The 10,590-nt window shown below is 43.0% G+C and overlaps 1 protein-coding gene across 4 annotated transcripts in view; it reads right to left on the minus strand.

Annotated features, from left to right (window-relative positions):
* Positions 1-9,936, minus strand: part of NCOA6 (nuclear receptor coactivator 6) — a 102,741-nt gene extending 92,805 nt beyond the window's left edge. For all 4 annotated transcript variants that reach the window (XM_035006163.1, XM_035006162.1, XM_035006159.1 and 1 more), the window contains exon 1: positions 9,736-9,936. The gene's annotated coding sequence lies outside the window, so the exon portion shown is untranslated. The remainder of the gene's footprint in view (positions 1-9,735) is intronic.
* Between the last annotated feature and the right edge of the window lie 654 nt (positions 9,937-10,590).

Below are 10,590 nucleotides of genomic sequence, written 5' to 3' on the forward strand. Positions count from 1 at the left end.
GAATTACTGATAATTTGTTAGGTGTGATAACAGTATTGTGATTATGCAGAAGAATGTATTTGTAAGAGATGCATGCTAAAATGTTTAAAGGCATAGTTTCACGATGTCTTTATTTTTATTTTTTTATTTTTAAATTTTTCCTGCATTTCTCATTTTTATTTGACAGAAAAAGTTGCTCTTGCTGTACAGATTTAAAAAAACCAAAATGCCTTTAAGAAACGTGAAGAAAAGTTGGGGGAGGGGCCACAACCTCACTGGGGAGCAGTAGGTGCCAACTAATTTCCACTCCTGTCCCTTTCTTCCAGGAACACCTCACACAAAGTTCCCAAGTTCCAAACCACCGCCCCCCAGGAACTCAGAGGTAAAAGGGGGCATCATTGCCTCCCAGGCCCTTTCTAACTCAAGGATGTCTTTATTTTTAAAAGGTTTAACATAATAAGTATTTTATTAAGCATATGGCTATACATTAAATATAGGTGGTGGGTGTAAGGCTGTTTATTCTACTATTTCAGGGGTTGTTTTTGTATGTTTGAAATTTTTCATATAAAATATTTAAAATATTTTAAAAATCCACAAAATTGTGAGGTACCACTATTATACTGGAAGAAAAAAATTATAAAATCCAATAATAACTTGTGACTAGTGGCAATATAAACTGGTTGTTATTCTAAAGAATAAGCGGGGGCGCCTGGGTGGCTCAGTCGTTAAGCGTCTGCCTTCCGCTCGGGTCTTGATCCCAGGGTCCTGGGATCGAGTCCTGCATTGGACTCTCGGCTCTGCGGGAAGCCTGCTTCTCCCTCTCCCGCTCTCCCTGCTTGTGTTCCCTCTCTCGCTGTGTCTCTCTCTGTCAAATAAATGAATAAAATCTTTTAAAATTAAAAAATAAAGAATAAGCTGACAAGATAGCTAAAAAGTGATTATCCTTGGACCAAACTCTATCATTTTAGAGAATATATTCTAAGAAAAAAATTGGGGAAAAAAAGACTTATAATAACATGTTACAGCAGTATAATTGAGAATTTTTTTTTAATTTTATTTATTTATTTATTTATTTATTTACTGAAGAGTTGAACACAATCTAAAAGAACTCAGCTGAAGGCTCATTCTTTTTAGGAAGCATCCCTAGATTCAGACTTATACAAGTTATATCAATATATTTCACACTGATATGTGCATACATGTATATGCACACACTGCTGTTAATACCCACAATGGGAAAGAATATTTAACAAATCCATTATTTGGATTTGGTCTATTGACCGGCCTCTTATTAAGCCTAGTCAGATGTTGGTTTACCTAAAATCTTCTCACCTATACTAGCATTTGGTGGTTAACCACAATGTCTTTGATTTTTCCAAGTGTTTGAACTTCTTAAGTCTGTATTTTATAGAAGGGACACAGTCTTACTTTCATATAATATTTAAAATTACAAGGGACTTAACCTAATGAACAATTTCCCTCCGTAAAACCCAAAACAGGAATCTGATTCACAAATTTTCAACTATTTCTTCTTGTGAGAAACTGCTGTTGTCTGGTCTTTAGATAATATACATAATGGTACTATAGAACTAATATCCAACAGGTTCAATATTGGTAAAGGTGCCAGTTAATGGGAGCTTTTGTTGCCTCTCTGTGTGCATTGGGTTGGGAGGGGGCAGGGGTGGTGGCTGTAGCTGGTTAATGTTAAATACAAACCTAAATATCTATTTAAAGTATGAATGTCCTCTGAATTTGGTGATCATTAATATTAACAACAAAGATTTTTTCCCTGGCTTTATTGAGATATAATCGACATACAGCATTGTGTTAAAGTGTACAATGAGATGGAAACACATATATACTGTAAAATTACCACAATAAATTTAGTTAACACATCTACCACTGCACACAATTACTTTTTTTTTTTTTTTGGTGTGTGGCAAGAACATTTAAGATCTAATCTACTCTTTCAGCAACTTTCAAGTATATAATACATTATTGTTAACTACTGTCACCATGCTGTACACTAGATCCCCAGAACTTATTCATCTTACAACTGGAAGTTTATATGCTTTGACCAACATATCTTCATTTCCCCTACCCAGAGGCCCTGGCAACCACCATTTTCTGTTTCTGAGTTTAGCTTTTTAACTGACATAGTTAATATTCTATCTGACCCAGTACAATTCTTCACAAGTTTAAGAAGATGTGGTTCCAGGCTTTTGCTTTATAGGGTTTATACATAAAATATAGCTTATCACCAAATTCTAGGGCTACCTTACTCCCTCCAACAAAGCCACAGTACTCCCTTTATGTACACATCTACCTATACCTCTAGGCGTTTATTAATTAACTCAGCAAATGATTATTGAGCTCCTAGGCAGCCACTTCAAGTCCTCTTTAGAATAAAGTGACATAGAAAAAGATTACATTTTAAAAAAATAAATGCGCCAGACAACACAATAGGTAGACAGTGGAGCTGAAGGACGGGAAGGACAAACAGACACAGGGTCAGCTCTGAAGGAGCACTGAATATAGTGAGGAGGAAAAGAGTAAACTAGCTCCATATTTCTCCTTCTCCTCATACTGTTCCTACATTCACTAGCAGGCTTACCTTCCTAAGATACAGATTTCATTATGTCACCATATGGTTAAAAACTTTTGAGGACTCCCCATTAGTCGATCAAGTCCAAATTTCCCAGCCTGGAACTGAGAAGGATTCAAAGCCTTCCCTGATTCACCTGTATAGTATACAGAGACTAACACAGGCCTTGGAATTAGACTGCCTGGACTCAAATTCTTTCCCCAACAACTGTTAGCTCTTTTCCTCAGTTTATCTGTAAAAAGGTATAAAAATTAGTGCCCTATCTCACAAGGTTGTTGTGAGGATTAAAAGAAACACTACTTATTAAATGCTTGGCAAGTTATCTGGCAAATAGTACACATGCAAAAAACGTGAGCTACTACTATTATTATTGCTATTGTTCAATCTCCATTTCCAGCCTGACTTCCAACTATAGCCCTGTAACAATCCTGTTCTCCAGCCAAACTGGACTCTTTACTATTTCCTAAATACACATCTCTACACCATTCTTGACAGCTCCATAACACATTACCTATACCCCTCATGACACTTAAACTCTGACTAGAATCATCTTTGTATCCTGCAGAGTTCTAGCCTAATCCATATGGTAGGGCTCAATAAATGTTTGGCAAATGAATTAATTCTTGTTTTTCCTTTCCAACCATCCAACCACTCTCCTGGAAAACAGCCCCACATCACAATTTAAAAGATCTCTTCTATAATGTTTCATAAAGCTGGCCAGCTAGTTTTCTTTTCTACCACCAATGTGGTAATTTCTAATGTACCCAGCACATAGTAGATGCCTAAATATTCAGTGATTTGAAATGAATTTCATTTCATCTTTTAATTTCAATTATCATTTTATTCATTATGCTCAAGGATGACGCATCCTTAGAAACAGACTTTGGTTTTTACCTGCCCACAAACTCATCTGTCAATTTCTGACCACCCTGACCCTTATCCCAACATATCATTTATTGGTTTAGAAGAGATATTTAAAACCTCAGTGAAGTAAGAACCAGAAAATCAAATGCCTACAGAGTAATGAAAGTAAATGAGCAAAACAAGAGAGTAATGAAGACCGCAGAGCATTAGGAAACAAACACCCATCATACCTAAAAGCTTTAGCTTTTACTCTGTTGCTATGAGAGAATATCGAGTTTGGTGTTGATAGATCTTCCAAATTTTTCAAGGTAAGTAAAAAATCTGTGTACATTTGAGCCAAACAAAACATGTCTGCAGGTCAAATCCAACCACAGACTGCTGGTTTGCATCCTCTGTTACAAAAGTTCTCTGCAAAAGAAGTGATGGGGTGAGAGGAGTTCCATCCCAGTGGAAAGTCTGAGGCAGCAGCTAAAACTGCAGCAAATGGAAGCATCTCCTGTAACACTCAGCCTACCTCTCAACCATTCTGTTTTGACCTGAAAACCAAATTAAACAGACAATTGTATTGAGTACATTGAGCTCCTACCCTGTGCCAGGTGCTGGAAATCAGAAATGAACAATAGTGCTAAATATAAGCTAACATTATTGAGCATTTCCTAGGTGCCACACTGTTCCACACGTTACATGAATTAAATCACTTAATCCTCACAGCCTCTGAGATAAATACTATTATCCTTCTTTTTTTTCCCCAAGGATTTTATTTATGTATTTGACAGAGAGAGACACAGCGAGAGAGGGAACACCAGCAGGGGGACTGGGGGAGGGAGAAGCAGGCTTCCCGCGGAGCAGAGAGCCCGATGCGGGGCTCGATGCGGGGCTCGATCCCAGGACCCCGGGATCATGACCTGAGCCGAAGGCAGACGCTTAACCAACTGAGCCACCCAGGTGCCCCATCCTTATTTTAAAAACTAAGGAAAGTTGGGACATCTCGCTGGCTCAGTAGGTAGAGCGTACGACTCTTGATCTTGCAGTGGTGAGTTCAAGTCCCACACTGGGCTAGCTGGCTATCTAGCTACATACATACATACATAATACATATATTCATACATACATACACAAAATAAAAGCTGAGGAAACTGAGGCACAAAGAGGTTACACAACTTGTCCAAGGTCACACAATTAGCAAGCAGTAGAGCTAGAATTAGGACCTTGGTCAGACTCCACCAAAAGAGCACACAATTTGAAAACAAAGTGCCATTCAATAAATGGTGCTGGGATAATTGGTTATACTTACGAAAAAAATGAAACTGGACCCTATCTCACATCACACATTAAGAGTCAACTCCAGATAGATTAGAGATCTAAACATCAAAGACAAAACAGTGGAGATTCAAGAAGATAATATAAAGAATAACTGCAAAATCTTGGGGGAGGAAAAGATTGATTTGACTTTGTTAAAATTCACAAGTTCTTTTAACAAGAGAAAAAAAGAGATTTAAAAGATTAACAACAGGGCGCCTGGGTGGCTCAGTTGGTTAAGCGACTGCCTTCGGCTCAGGTCATGATCCCAGGGTCCTGGGATCGAGTCCCACATTGGGCTCCCTGCTCAGCGGGGAGCCTGCTTCTCCCTCTGACCCTCTCCTCTCTCATGCTGTTTGTCTCTCGCTCGCTCTCCAATAAATAAATAAATAAAATCTTTAGAAAAAAAAGAAAAAAGATTAACAACAACCTGGGAAATTATAATACACATAACCAACAAAGGATTACTAATCAGAAAATATAAGGAAATCTTTTGAAAAAGACAACCCAATAGAAAAATGGCAAAATAAGCCCCAGCATGGTCTAAGCTGTGAAAACCTGTCACTACCACAGCTGCCACACAGTAGACCCCAGAACAGACCTAGGCGTTGCTGACCAATATAAAATATTCAGAGCTCTATGTCATACCGCAGATACACAGAGCATGGGGGACCCAGCCAGGAGGACAAATCCAAGTTGGTTATTCTCCATTTTATAGAAACTAGATGGCAAACCAGAAGTTGAACATCCAATCCTCAGACACTGATCAGATTGGCAAGCATCTTTAGTAAACGGCCAGACAGTAAATATATAGTGAACTATGTATCTTCTCTGTAAAACTACTCAACTCTGCCATAGGTAGTGTGAAATCAGCTAAAGACAATACGTAAATGTGCCCGTGTTGCAATAAAACTGTACCTGAATAGGTGGTGGGCCAAATCTGACATGGCCCATAGTTTGCTGACCTCTGACACAGAAGTTGTGATTTTCGTACATTCCCTGCTTTTCATTTTTTTATTTTTTTTAAATTGGCAGGTTTTTTTTTTTTTAAAGAATTTATTTGTTTGAGAGAGAGAGAGTGAGCGAGCGAGAGAGAGAGCACAAGCAGGGGGAGAGGGAGAAGCATACTCCCCACTGAGCAGGGAGCCCGACATGGGGTATGATCCCAGGACCCTGAGATCATGACTTGAGCGGAAGGCAGATGCTTAATCAACTAAGCCAACCAGGCATCCCTTTCCCTGCTTTTATGTCTGCTGACACTGACCACTGATTTCCTTAAGTGAAAAATACACCACACTTGACAGTTTCACAATGGTTTCCAAAGTCTATTACTCTACCCCAAAAACCTTCTTCCTAATTTGTGACAATTATTGCTTCATTTTCCTTTCACCCTTTTTATAACCTCTTTGACAGCCACCATCCCAAACCAAAAATCTGAAATATTCCTTTTCTCTTACCACGTGCAATGTCAATTATCAATACCTGAAAATTCTAACTTTGTTCAAAGCTCACAGCCTCTGTCATGATTAGGCTCTGCTCTCCAGTCCACCCCCATTCAAAGAACATCCATTTATTTCCTAAAAATTAAACCAAATCATACACACTTCCTCCTTGGAAACCATGAATGCCTCCCTATCAGCCAAAGATTCAGTCCAAACTCCTTAGCGAAGTCCTTTACAGCCAGGTTCCAAACAACAGTTCCATCTCATCTCTGACCACTTTTTCCACACACATATTATGCTCCCACCACATTCAACTGTATTTCCTGAAAGTGCATGCTTTTACCCGGAAAGCTCTTTTCTCCAACTCTCCATCTGGCAAACTCCTCCACCTTTCAGGACACATCTCAAGTTATCAACCCTTCACAAAACCTTCCCTGACTCCTAGAGCTGAGTCACGCCCACCTCTGATTTTATAACCTTTGATACCGCTTTGGTATTCATCCTGAACTATCATTGTTTTTCTGTTCATTTCTCTCATGAGACTGAATATCTAAAGTGAAAAGACCCTGCCTTAAAGACCTTTGAATCCTCAGAGCCTGGCATAATGCTTGACATATCTTAGTGCACAGTAAATGTCTGCTGCATGGAAGACATGCTTGGTGGTAGGAGCAGGGTTTCTTAACCTGGGGTTCATAGATGGGAATCCACAGACAGAATTCAGAGGGGTCTGTGAACCTGGATAGGAAAAAAACCAAAACTACTTCTTTATTTTCACTAACTTCTAACTGAAAGTTACCATTTTCTTCAAATATGAATTATAGGCAACGAACCACTCTAGTATCAGCGGTATCTGTGACTCTGTCACAGTTATCACAGATATCTTTACATCATATTACAGGTATTGCTGATATCTTAAAGTATTATGTTCATTACAGTTTTTGCTGATATCTTATTTATTTTTTTTAATTCTTATGTTAATCCCCATACATTACATCATTAGTTTTAGGTGTAGTGTTCCATAATTCATTGTTTGTGCATAACACCCAGTGCTCCATGCAGAATGTGCCCTCCACCCATTAGCAGGCTAACCCATCCTCCCACCCCCCTCCCCTCTAGAACCCTCAGTTTGTTTTTCAGAGTCCATGGTCTCTCATGGTTCGTCTACCCCTCCGATTTCCCCCGCTTCATTCTTCCCCTCCTGCTACCTTCTTCTTCTTCTTTTTTTTTTCTTAACATATATTGCATTATTTGTTTCAGAGGTACAGATCTGTGCTGATATCTTAAAGTATTATTTATATTCATCATGTGTTTAAAATTGTAATTATCAGACCCAACACTAGATCTGATTTCTTAATGTACTGATAAATTATATCTATATTACTATTTTATAATTTGTTGTATTTTGGTATTTTAATATAATGGTTTTCTCTATAAAACAGTATTTTTTTTTTTACTCAACTGAAAATATTATTCTAAGAGGGGTTACTATTATTCTGAGCAGCTTCACTAGATGCCAGAGGGTCCCAATGCACAAAGTCAGGCCTTCTTGCATTAGAAAGAGCCAGAACAAATGAATCTTGATGCTGCATATATGTATGGTATATACACATTGAATATATATTGAAAATCTTACTTGCTATGGACATCTTCATAACCTTTTCGTTGAAAGTCCTTGTTGATTTTATGGGAGTCCTGGAACTACTATTTCATGACTGATTTGCATAGTTTCCCTCAGATTTCTTCCATAACCCATATGAACTTTGAACTCTTCTCTATCTTGATCAAACTTTTTTTTTTTAAGATTTTTTTTTTTTTTTTATTTGACAGAGAGAGAGAGTGAGCAGAGAGTGAGTGAGCAGGGTGAGTGGCAGGCAGAGGGAGAGGGGCAGGCAGAGGGAGAGGGAGAAGCAGACTCCCCACCAAGCAGGGAGTCCGATGCGGGGCTCGATCCCAGGACCCGAGATCATGACCCGAGCCGAAGGCAGACGCCCAACCGCCCGAGCCACCCAGGCGCCCCTTGATCAAACTTTAATTAAAGTTTGATCATGATAGAGATCCTGGGTGTGTGCCATTGTTCACTGTTATATTTTTCGGCTTTCTGTGTCCCTCTGCTGTATAGTAGACACCCAGAACAGAAGAAGCATCTCTTAAAACTCCAGAAAGTTAGATGTCAAAAGGGTCCTGAAGATAACTTCTTTGCACAAATGGATGTGGGCTGGAAATTATCAAATAGCTGATCACCTGTACTTTTTTTGTATCCCCCCTTCAGTTTTTCTACTGTCAAACTAATTACCAAAACAAAACAGATTAACAGTTCTTTGATATATGCTGCCAAGCTCACCTTAACACTCTTCCCACAGCGAACAAATTCCTCTAAGGCAGCGTGTTGAATGAGGAAGCAGAGGACGTCCTCGGCCAGGAACTTGTAAGATCCCGAGGAGTCATCTTTACCTTTCTATGTCTCAGCTAAAATCACTATATGATCTGAAATTGTTACATGATCTCTAAGATCCTTGTCGTTTTTACAATTCATTCATCTTCACCATTCTTACTGGCTTCAAAAACGCCTTTCTGATGACCTCCCCAGGTGACCCTGCTCTTAAAACAGTGGGCTGTCCCCTTCCTGGGAAGACACCTTGGGTCACCGCCCACAAACAGCCCGGTCCCTCCTTTTAAAGACACACACAAACTCCCTAAGTTGATGGAGGCTCTTTCTTCTTGCCAACCAGTTCCACTCCATGTACCCCATTTGCTGGCCAGCTCCTGCACCCAAACCTCAGTCCCCTTTTTCCCTCTTGCTCATCAAAGTCTTCCTATTTTCTGTTGCTCTTCCCAATAGGGAGTAGAATATGCTAGGGGAACATATGTCCTCAGTCTCTCGGGAGTTACAAGGCTTTGCAATTCGGCCCCGCGACTCCGAGAACTGCCCCAATCTGATACTCGCGCCTGCATCCAAAGGGCCCCCATTTCTAATATTTCTAATGAACAGCCTCCCCCCACCCCCGCCCTCCACAAAGAACTGTCCCGGCTCTTGACAGCCTGAGCTCGGACCCCACGCCCTCTGGGTCCTGAACACGAATAGCCTAACCAAACTCCAGTCCCGGCCTCCAGCCGCACGGACCCTGACCCCAGTTCCGTTTGGACTCAGTGTCCCTTCTCGACCCCCGCCCAAAACCCCACGGTCGGCTCCCGCCAGTTCCTCGGGCCTGGAGCGCCACCCTGTGCAGACCCCGGCCGGCCCTGCACTCCCTCAGCGCCCCAGACCCCGCGTCTCGCACCCTCCCCAACCCCGGCCGGCCCCCGCTCCCTCCAGCACCCCCGCCCGCAGGCCCGGGGCCCGCTCCCCAACATGGCGACGGGGACACGAGCGCGGCGGGCGGGGCGGCTCCGGGCCGGGCCCGCACAGGAGCCGTGTTCCACAGCCGGCCGGCGCCATTTTCCCGCGCCGGGCCCAGGCGGCGCCTCCTTCCCTAGGAGCCAGCGGGGCCGGGACCCCAGACGCCCGGCTGGCCCACCCCTTACGGGCCCGCGTCGCCGTCACCTCACCTGAGCGCGGCCCCTGCCCTCCCGGGCGGGCCTCGGAGCAGCGGCCCGGGCCGTGCGTACCCGCCGCCCTCCGTGTGTCCGTCAGTCCGCCCTCGCGTGCGTCCGTCAGTCCGGCCGTCGGCGCCCGGCCGCCCGCAGCCCGACCCGGCAGGGCCTCTGGGAGCCGGCGGGGAGGGGGATGGGCCGGACCGGGCCGGGGAGGGAGGGGGAGGGAGGGAGAGAGGGTGGGAGCGCGGGCGGGGGCGGGGCGGGCGGGGGCGGGCCCTGATCACGTGGCCAAACGTCCCCGATAGCGCGAGGCGGAGCGCGCGCCCGCTCTTTTGGGTGCAGAGTTTAGGGACGGGTTTGGGAGAGCGTCTGTCTCCTGGAGCTGTGGTATCGTTAGTGGCACAGCCCTATAGAAGCCCTCTGACCGGGTGTCCTTGGGCAAGTCAGCTCTCCAAGCCTCAGTGTACATATCTGAAATATGGGGATAATGGTGCTTGCAGAGAGGAAATGAGGGAAGACATGGAAAGCACTTGGCACAGTGCCTAACACATAGTGTCTAATAACGTTAACGGTGATAAAGATAACCTGTAGCCTTTATTATTATTTGCCTATACGTCCCTCTCTACTTTGTCCCCTCACCATCATCCTAGCAAGCTCAGTAGGTGCAAGGGAATGTGGCTCCTCCCCTCTCCCCAAATGTAGGGACGCCTCCCCAGCACTGGAATTAATGTCTGTCATACAGGCCTGGATTCAGAACTGGCTTTCACTCTTGATAGCTATGTGACTTTCTTTGCCTCTGAACCTCAGCTTCCTCATCTGTTAAATGGGAGTTAAAGAGTTTGTCATGAGCATTACAGAAGATAGAAG

The sequence above is a fragment of the Mirounga leonina genome, unplaced genomic scaffold (genome assembly GCF_011800145.1).
Source record: "Mirounga leonina isolate KUSES-001 unplaced genomic scaffold, KU_Mleo_1.0 Mir_150, whole genome shotgun sequence".
Lineage (NCBI taxonomy): Eukaryota > Metazoa > Chordata > Mammalia > Carnivora > Phocidae > Mirounga > Mirounga leonina.